The sequence below is a fragment of the Sitophilus oryzae genome, unplaced genomic scaffold, assembly GCF_002938485.1.
Source record: "Sitophilus oryzae breed Bouriz unplaced genomic scaffold, Soryzae_2.0 scaffold_1184_pilon_pilon, whole genome shotgun sequence".
In the NCBI taxonomy this organism is placed as follows: Eukaryota; Metazoa; Arthropoda; class Insecta; order Coleoptera; family Curculionidae; genus Sitophilus; species Sitophilus oryzae.
The window spans coordinates 480,678-492,195 of record NW_022145820.1 but is presented as its reverse complement, the minus strand read 5'-3'; positions in this window follow the sequence as shown (position 1 = coordinate 492,195).

Genomic DNA, 11,518 nt, shown 5'->3' with positions numbered 1-11,518 from the left:
AGAAACAAGACTATTTAATTATATTTAAAATAATTTCAAGTCCGACTCTGATTTCTTAAATTATTTAATCTGATTATATTCATCACAACAATATTGATCAGCGCTAATTAACATTGAACAAGGAAAATCGAGCCAATTGGAAGATTCAAATAAATAATGTCCAGGTCAGAAATTAAAAGATATTATTTTTAACTTTTTTTATTGTGAATTTGAAATCTCAGTGCGCGACCTAATAATATGGATAATATTAATAGTAGTTATTATAAATAAATCAACTTCTACAAACTAGTTTCTAATGTTCAACGTGTTCGAAAACGTTACCACCCTCCCTATTGCACAAATTTATTTTTCGTTCAATTTTATTTATAGCTCTTTGAACTTTCTTCTTATACTTCCGAATGCATTTTGTACTCTTTATTGTAAATGTTGAGATGAATTCATTTCACTTTTACAAATGACGTCAAGTAATGTAGCCCTTTGGCGATAGGTACAGGAACCTCGCTGGACATTATACTTCTTGGAAATGGTAGAGCAGTATAAATTATACCTATTACTCTACCATTACCAGTCCATCTTCTGGGAAAATAATTTGATTGTTCATATTTTATTTATATTAATTATTTTATTGCATTTGATTTTCCGTATTCAATGTTTTACCCCACGTCATTGTTAAGTTTGAATGCTAATCAATATTGTAACGATGAATAGATTAAATATTAAAAAAAAAACAGAGCCGGACTTGAAATTAGTTTAAATAAATTGTGTTGAAATGTCTAAACAAACAAAATATATTAAGTGTGGCATATCATTGTACTCAGTAGACAGCGTTCTTTGAAAATCTGAAATAAAAAATGCAGGTCCGTATTTAAAAAAATTAAGTTGGCCTCTGTATCTCACAAATTATCAGCTAATTTGAAAATCTAAAAATATTCTCAGATAGCCCTAATAAAGTGGCTATGAGAATGTGCAATTAGTTTTTTGATTTACTAAAAATTAACGACAGGAAAAAATAAAATTGATTTTTAAAAAAATCAGTGTTTTTCCAAAAAGCAGTCCTTGAATGTTGGCATCTTGGTGAACATTTATATATCCACATTTAATATTTGAATAGTTATTATATTTATATTGGTTAAATAAGCAGTTAAATTATTAATTTAGTCAATATTTTATTTATTTTATAATAAATAAAACAATTTTTTAATATTTTATAATAAATAAGTAGTACGTAAAACCAGGTTTAGACTAAATGAATGTAAAAGAAATATAGGAATATCTAAATATCATGATATGATAATAACAGGAGAAAGATATTCTGTGAGAATAAATCTAATATAAAATTTACAAAACATGAGAAAAATATTTAAAACTAACTATTCTTCTTTTTAATTCCTAACATTATAAGTTTGTTGTCCATATTATAATCACTAATCACACTATAGATATCTTGGTTAGATGTGATGTCTCTATAAGGAATAATGTTGCACAAAAGTGATCATAATTATTTTTCCTTCGCCATTTCGTCAAGAGAAGTAATAATTCATCAAACAAAATCCTTTCTAAATATGTAACTTAAAAATAAATAAAAAGCTATTGCGATAGTCCCTATCCGCAATTATAGAAACTGTTTCAATTTTATAAATAATATAATGATATAGAATGAGTAGGTAAATCTGAAATTCATAATAAAATATTTAAACGCGCGCGAGTGCTGGTACTTAATCGTAATAAACTGTTTAACAAAATAAATATTTTAAAATTAATTTTCTATAATATGACATTGTTTCCATGGGACAATGACCAAAATATAGACAAAAATATAAAAATAGTTAAATTAGAGCGCGTACTGTCGTCACACAGGAACAGAATTAGCATCTTTAAACTGGTTATTTTACAAATATTTACATAGTTTTTGGTGTAATGTGTTAAAGCTTTCATTATTTAAAATTTCCCTAAAGTTCATTAAACATATTATGTCTCCAGATTAATGGTTGTTCCATTTATTTATTTTTTTCTAAATATGTTCGTAAAATACATTATAATCAATTACTAAATGATTTATAAATATTTTTTGCGTAGCTTGTAATAAAATATTTGTTTTTATTATATTTTTTACATCAAGTATGTAATAAGTAATAAGTTTTAAATCAATAATAAATTTTGTACGAAAAATAAGAAAAGTATAAAACCCCGGATGAAAAGTTTTATATTAGACTTCTGTTAGACACCCACGGATTTCGAATTCTCAGATAAACTTTACTGAATTTCAACTTTCCAAAATTATATAAATCGCAAAAATATTGGACGTTTCAGAACATAACAAACTTTGTCAGGATTATTAGATGAATAACTTCAACTCTCCAACTTCTAGCATTTTCGAAAATAGACAATTAGTATACCTATTAAATACCAATATAATAATTGACATAGGTACTTGAAACATGTTTATAGTTAGAAAATAAGATGGAAAATGCTTTTTGATTTTTGTTGAGCCGTTTGGATTCCGCGCCAAAGATAGAAAATTGTATTTTTAATCATATCTCAATTTCTTCAAATGAAACAAGGGTGGCTCATTAGTATATTTGGAAGTAGCATTTTTTACGAATAATTATTTGGTACCATACACTTGGCATTTTAATTCAAATGGTTGTTATGAGCCGCATGTTACAATTTCAAATAAACCATATTCAAAAATATCAAAAGTAGGCCATAAATTCTATTCAGAATGTCATTTTATATTGTCTATCGAATAAAGTAGAAATATACCGAGGGTACCATTTAAAAATCTACAGTTGTAGTCATTTCCGGTGAAACAGAAAGTGACCAAAAACAATTGAATATGTCAATAAATCCTAATTTATGTCATATACTAACATACCAAATGTTGATTTTTATCTGAAAAAATAAAAAAATTATAGGGGGTAAGCCACTTTTGGAGATGCAGCTGGTATTATTATATTTTATATGTACAGGGTGGCGCACCTCATTCGCCTCGGTTGATTATACGAAAACGGGAAGATGTAGAAACAAAATATTTTATGGGTATATGTGGGGAGGTAATGTGCACAATTTAAAATTATTTTGAAATGTACAGGGTGTTTCAGAACTAAGATCCATACCAAAGTTATATTTTTTCTTATGGTTTTTCTTATTTTAACACCCGGTATTTTATTTCAGTTTTGGATTCTTGGGGCCAAAAAAGGTATTTATTATAAGGGTTAAATATGTTTAAAATTTTTGTTTTTTGAGATGTTGAAAGATATTTAAATTTGCATGCTACAATAGAATAGATTATTAAATTATTAACACCCTGTACATTACTTTTCAGAATAATTAGTTCTTCTGCTGAGTTTAAAGGTAGTGAAATAAACTTTACAAAAAAATGTTATTCCTTCCTTAAATGTATACAGGGGTATCAAAAATTGTTGGTCTATTAATATTTAAATATTTATATTACATAAAAACTTCGTTATTTCAAATGCAACATTATTTTTTAAATGTTATTTTTTAAATATAGTATTTTTTAAATAAGTCGAAGCAGATTTAAATGCTTTTTCAAACTATATTAGGGTTTTTCAATAAAATTGTAATCAATATGGCTAGTGTTGTCATGGCAAGTTTCTAGTGACAGTTAGTAGCTATTTTCAAAATGGAAATTAGTTTATGGACTTATTTAAACCAGTTTACTTTAATTTAATTTACCTACAATAGTTTAATAAATAATATTTATTAAATGTGTTTATTATTCTATCAAGAAAAATGAAGAAGTAGTCTTTGAATTATTTTACCATGACTTGTAGATACATGGATTTTCTATAAAAGAGCCAATTACGGCAAATTCATTTTCTTCGCTTCCAACGACAGGTTTCTGCCTAATAATTTTTTTATAAACCACACTACCAGGTGAAATAGGACAAGAATTTTTTCAAAGAAACTCTTATCAGGAAGATTCCTATTTGGATATCTTTGAGCATAAGCGCTTGATGCCAAAAAGCAATTTTCCTCACAAAATAATATTACTAGTAACATATCTATTCGTTCCGCCAGCAGATACTGCTTTATTTTTCTTGATAAAATAATGAATACTAACTTATTAAACTATTGTAGGTAAATTTAAGTAAACTGTTATAAATTATAAATAATAATGTCCATAAACTATTGCCGACTTTGAAAATAGTTACTAACTGACACTAGAAAATTGCCATGGCGACACCAGCCATTTTGATTACAATTTTATTTAAAAATCGCTTTTTATTCAAAATCTGAACTAGATAGGTATAGGAAACCCTAATATAGTTTGAAAGAGCATTTAAGTCTGCTTCGATTTATTTAAAAAAATACAGGGTGTTACATTTGAAATAACAAAGTTTTTATATAAAATATATCCTTAAAATAGATCAGCAACTTTTGATAGCCCTGTATCAATTGAAGGAACCAATACCATTTTTCAGTAAAGTTTATTTCTCTACCTTTAAACTCAGCATAAGAATTAATTCCGAAAAGTAATGTACAGGGTGTTAATAGTCTATTCTATTGTAGCATGCAAATTTAAATATCTCAAAAACTAAAGATTTTAAACATATTTAACCCTTATAGTAAATGCCTCTTTTTGGGCCCAAGAATCCAAAAATGAAATAAAATACCGGGTGTTCCATAAGAAAAAATATAACTTTGGTATGGATCTTAGTTCTGAAACACCCTGTATGTTTCAAAATAATTTTAAATTGTACACATTGTCTCCCCACATATATCCCTAAAATATTTTGTTTCTACATCTTTCCGTTTTCGTATAATCAACCGAGGCGAATGAGGTGCGCCACCCTGTATACATATATAAAAGCGATTTGGCACTCACGATATCTCCAAAACTCCGCGGCAATGAGCTGAAAATTGATATAGTTACTCCTTACGGGACATGGACGCTCACTAAGAACGGATATTGATCAAATCCCACCGAAAGCGTAGTTTTATAATATTATTTGGAAAATTATTTTAAATAACTTTTTATAGCCCCCATGTAAAATGCCAAATGATGACAATAATACTTCAAAATATAAGTTTGATTGTTGTTTTGTTGATTGTTATTAGCGTGGAAAAAGGACTCATTTCATTTTTACTGAACGATGTATATAATAAACTAATTCCAGTCCGATTAGATAGTTTAATAGCAGTAAGTCATAAAAGACACATTTTTAAAAATATTTAAGTAAATACAAAAGTACTTATTTAAAATCAGTTCGAAGATTCAATGCGAAAATGTTAAACTCGATGTTGTGTTGAACGTTCAAGAAAATCCTAATAACTACGTTGAATAGCCAAGTAAATCGACATGACTGTCGCGTTTAGGCAGACAAATGCAACCAATGAATGAGGGATAAATATAGGTACTTAATGGTCAGAGAAATTATTTGTTTAGGCAGGCATTATAGTGGACCAAAACGTTCTATTAAGCTTCTTTCTGTAGAATTATTTTTTATAAGATAATTTTATAAAGAAATATATCGTTCCAAATTTTTATGTACAGGGAAGTGGGCACGTATCAGCTAGTTATTTTATATTAGCAATGCTACGAGTATTAAATTTTTGGCCAGTTATAATTTCTCTCTGAATAAAATTAGAAATTTACAAATAATCAAAGTCGTCGATAAATGAATTTTGCTACGAAAAGTTGACTCGAGAGACACAGACAAGGTTGTTAACTGGGCGTTCTACTATCAACTATCAACAATATACTATTAATGACTAATAGATACCTACAAAACCAGTTTCTAAATCTCCATCATTTAACTACTGTTTCGTCAAAAATAATATGTTATTATATTGTCGGCAATAAATTTTCTTCAACTATTTTTAGAATCAAATCCGAAGTAATTGAAAATAGTTAAACATATATCATTCGTTCGCTCAAATAATAATTAGAAAAATCCAAATCCAAATGCTTACTATTCGTTAGTAACATATAAGTGTTTTATTTCTTCTTTCAAATAAAAGTATATTTCCGTTATGGCAGCTGGTTTTTGTTATTTTTGTATATTTCTGAAGCAATATAAACTGTGCATAAAATTTTGATTATTGTAAACTAAAAAATAATACGTTAAATAAACTGTGTTATAAATTGATTTACTTTTTTTTAAATAAACTGTTAAGCAAAAAAAAATATTTCCCCCGTAAATCTGGAGATCGAAGTGCAAATAATAAGTAACCAACTGACCTCAGAGGGAATGTTTAGGTAGGGGAGAGTACCTTAGACAGTACTAATTTGCACATAAGTTATAAAATATACCAAATTTTTCGGACTGGGGGGTTGAGATTATTTATAATATTGTAGTTCATTCTTTTATATTTTACATATATTTTTGCAATTTTTTATTAGCATTATTTCAAACGAAATATCAAGAATTTTCAAAAGCCTTGCAAATGGTATGATTCAGGAAACCGCGGTTGTCAAAGTGGTAACACTAGGCTAATTATATCGTACCTATCATGTAGAATGTAGAATATTTCGGAGGGGAGTTACAGTACGCCTGTCCGTTCTGTAGCTACGGGGTATCCGTGAGAGGGGAAACGATATTCTCTCGATGTTTTTCGTAAAAAAATAGACGACGCGTCCCATCAATAAAATTCAACAAACTTGCAAGTAGCCAATAAAATGAGTGGGCGGAGCGATTTGCGGTGACGCACTCGTCAAATCGACTTATAAAATATATTGCTGTTTATTTAAATGTTTTTTGTCTGCATTCCGTTCATAGACACAGATCCAGCAGATGTACTGTAATCATCGCGACCGTACAGATCTATTGCGCGTTCTCCTTTCTTGAGTTATAACGAGTTATAACTCATCATACAGCCTCAGGGCTTTAACAAGCGCCAGTACTGTTCGTCTGCTGGATCTGTGTCTATGAAAGGAATGCGGACAAAAAACAATTAAATAAACAACAATATATTTTATACGTCGACTTGACGAGTACGTCACCGCAAATCGCTCTGCCCACTCATTTTATTGGCTACTTGCAAATTTGTCGAATTTTTATTGATGGGACGCGTCGTCTAATTTTTTACGAAAAACATGGAGAGAATATCGTTTCCCCTCTCACGGATACCCCGTAGCTACAGAACGGACAGACGTACTCTATCTGAAACGGCTCCACAGAGGCCAGTTCTTCAACCTCGACTTCAGCCGTACCAAAGTTCACGGCACGAAGGGTCGTCGTATCGGCGCACTCAGTGATAAGGTGTTCTGATGTTTCCCCATTTTCCCCACAGAATCTGTATTCGCCGTTGTTCCTCAGCTCCAGCCTACTGAGGTGTTCTTTGAGAAGGCAGTATACCACGTTATGGTATGGTATTTACATGCTGAGCAAACGTTTCTACTTTCCAATCGTTTTTATTACTCAATACTATAGTGAGGTGTTTCTCAAAGTTGTAGGTTCTTGGTATGTTATCCACTGGGAATTGGAGAAGTAGACTTTTCTTTTTGAGGGGTTTCAAGACCCTGACTTAAAAATTCTCCCAGTACTGTTTCCGTCAATGACCATTCTAATCATTGTCGCATTGGCATAACTAGCGACGACAATGTGCAGTGGTGTTAGGTCTAGGATGACCTCTATTGCTGTTCTTGGGCATGTTCTCATTGCACCTGTGATGCAGATGCATGCCGGTCTCTGTATTTTGCACAGGTTTTGTCTTGCTGTACCACGTACCTATCATCTGAAATTATATCTCAAACATACCTACGTATTCATAGTATATTCATACTTACACATAATGTTAACGTGGTTTCTAGACTTTTTGATGAGGCTTAAACTTACAGCAGGGATACAGTGCAGCATACATTGGAATTAAGTTATAAAACACCATTTTTAATCCTCTTCTACATCGCATCAATGTAATATCGATTCATTGCTTACGTAAATAAAGTTACAGAATCGCACCATTTAAGCATAATTTCCTGTACGAATAGTTTTTAGAGCACTCACTCTGGAAGTGTAAAAACAAATTGATTTGTGTTAGAGCCGCTATATCTTCTGTAGATTGTGTGTATAGGTGTCAGCACTGCTAATATAGTATTTATGTTATATGTGGTTTCCTTTCTCCGTTATATACTGCAAAATCTAACTTATTACCAAACCATTTTTGAAATTGCGAAAATTTTGAAGATTTGCGAAAAAAATCATGTCTTTACAATTACCTGAAAGTGTTTTTTTTTATTTATTATCTGACAAGAATGGAAATATGCAAAAAAAGTATTGATGTTTTGTTGTGGCTATATTCCAGAAATGGACACACAATCATCGTCTTATTTCTTATAGCAGGAAGTTCCCTAACCATTTTAACGACTCCGATCTAATTTGTCGAGGTGAATCGCACCGGGTTAATCTTGTCAATATTAGCTCAGTAATTAGAAAGTATCCTAAAATATTACTCAAATACATCGTCATTAAAACAACACAACCTTCTATGATAGTCTAATATAATACAGGAGACATGAAGCAGCAGTTCGTTCGTGTAGGCGATTTAATTTTTACTCGAATTTTTCCATGGTTAAATTTTACGATGCGAACGTATATTGTTCTTTAGATCTTAATGACCAACTAAAAATAAACACTACCAGAATCATTAGTTGTATTCCAATTTTAACTGTCTATATATAAAATGTTTTAGTTTTTTTCGGTAATTAATTTTAAGTTTAGGTAAAACTTAACCTATTAAAGAGAAACCTAATCAAAATACATTCAGGCATGAAAGAGGGGCACCTTAAAATTTTGATGTATTACTAAGTTTTAATATATAAAACTAGTGTTCTAGTGGACGAATTTTGATTATTTTTTAACTAATTTGTAGCTAAATCATTTGCCTTTTTAGTATCTCTTTCTAAATTAAAATTGAAAGTTCCCATCTGTCTATTATACGAGAGGAAACAAAATATTGATATTTTGGTAAAAGTTTGAAACACCCTGTGGAATATGTTAACATAGCAAGGAATTTAAGAATGATTTTATCATCTAGTTGTATCTTTTTTCGATAGTTTGCTTTTGGTTCATCTCAATAGCTTTATTTTTACACTTATATATAATATATACTTATATTTTTACATTAACACCATACCCTTGCTTTTGGTCCTAGTCAACAGACCTATAATAGTTATTTATGGTACTAGTGTATTATCTTACATATAACTCACGCTGGGAAGAGAGGGCTAATTTCCTCAAGTTTAACAGACAACGCGAGTGCCATACAAAATTTTATCCAACAGCAGAACTGTTTCATGTCCCATCCCTAAAGAATAATTGATTTAAAATGATCTACCAGTTCTACTTTCATTGTTGCGAATTAATAAATTATCAGGGTACGTTTATGTTACTATGTAACATAGATGTGCGTTTTTTTTTGTAAATAATAAAAAGCACTGACTTTAAGACGTCATTTAGATAAATAGCAATTTTTTAAAGATAAAATAGTGAATTATCAACCAGCAAGTCAGATTTTGAAGAAAAATGATTCAGGAAGATCTTCCGCAAGAAATGATTAACCAGGCAGAGGCGGCTGCAGCACAAATACTGCCAGAAAAGTCTCGTGGCCTATATAATAGGGAATTCATAACACAGTAGTTTGTTATAAATCTTCAAAAACTCACGCGTGTGTTATTTATTTTATATGCATATATATATATGTGAGTAATGTAGTGGCTGCTGACTATTTTCACCATAAATATCTTGAGAACAGTTGCTAGTAGCGATTTTTACTAAGAGGCATTTTCTACGAAAAAAATCACGCAAATGTATATTTTTTCACCCAGTAGTTTTATACAGGTACGGATGAAAAGTTATTACTGTTCAAAACAGTTAAAACACATGTAGGTGGCGCCCCGTGCAAATAGGAGTCATATTGATATCAAAATTACATTTTTTCATTTAGTAGCTTTATACAGGTAGCTTTATACAGGTACGGACAAAAAGTTCATCAAAATCAAATTTCTCAAGTCAAGAAACTCCCAAACACCAATTTTTATCTAGATATTGACGTTACGTCAGAAACTATTTGGAAAAACTCGAAATAAAAATGAAACTTCTACACCCTGTATCTCCGAAACTAAGCATTTTAGGACATACATTTATACGAATTTTTTTACTTTTTTATCTGCAGAATATGCTACCCTTTTTTGCCCCCATTTGTAGGAGTTGGTAATGTTTGGCTATCGCTTCTTTGATACTAATAAACAAAAAATAAATAAATATGTCACAAATAAAAATTTAAAAATAAAAATAAAATAATCATATACAGAAACTTTGAAGCATTGCATTGACATATAATGACAGATTAACACGATAATGACAGATTAATAATGACATTTTAACAGAACGTTAAGGTTTATAATAGACGTATCTGTTAAAAACTAAAGTGTCTTTGTATAGTTGTATTTAGATATTTTAAATATAGATGTTTTCTTTGTTCTTTGTATTTGTTTACTTCTGACGACGGCGACGAGGGGAGGAAATTTACCACCTGAAACGTTGAGCAGCATTTTTTGTCGGTTATAAGCAAATATGTTTAGTTAGTAAAATACCACTGACAAATTGGTCTCCGCCGAACCAACGCCAATTGTGTTTACAAAAAATAACTTTTTTATTTTGTAGATTTTCTACTACTGGCGAAAAAAACAGAATTTTTTTTCAAGAAATGGACGCGTCACAACATTAATAGTTTGAACTACCAATTTCCCAAAGTAACGCACATACTGTTTTAAGAAAATTGCGAGGGGTAAACCGCAGAGGGAAAAGTGTACACCGTAATTCCTTTTACTCAAATAATTCCTCAGAATCCCTCGTAATTCCTTCGGAATTCCTTGGAATTCCTGGTCTTCAAGGTCAAGGTCAATCATTCAAGGTCTTCCTTGGAATTCCTTAGTACGAACTCGGTAACTCTTTCAGTCTGAACCAGCGTTGCCACCTCGGTTTCGCAGTTCCGCTATGAATTTTCTGGTGATTTTTATAAATGTCTAATGTCTCTATTAGTACTAGATCTAACAATAAAAAGTACTATTACAAGATTTACGTTTTTTTAGTTAAATTTTAGGACTAATAGGGGATCATGAGGTAAAAATACTGGAAATATGTCGGCACTTACTTATTAAAATTAATTTTTCTCGGGATTTTTTGAAAATGATAGGTACCTAGTTATACTCGTATCTATAGGAAAGGAAAATAATAAAACTTCAGTTGCACGTCATAATACGATCACCAGTAATTTCCATAAGATTACGCACGGTATCATTGATGAAGTGCACCTAATAGGATTGCCAAGTTTTTCAAAAGCAAGGGGACGACATTTCCCTGTTGAAGCGGGGTGAGGGGGAGGGGGTATACAAATATTTGGATTGCAATACTGCATGAACGATTTATTGAAAAAAAAACATTACAAAATACAGCCACGACAGTAAATCTTTGATTCACAGAAAAAAACTAAAACTGAAATACCTATGCAGAAGCAATCTTGTTTATGACAGCTGAATGGGCGAAATAGC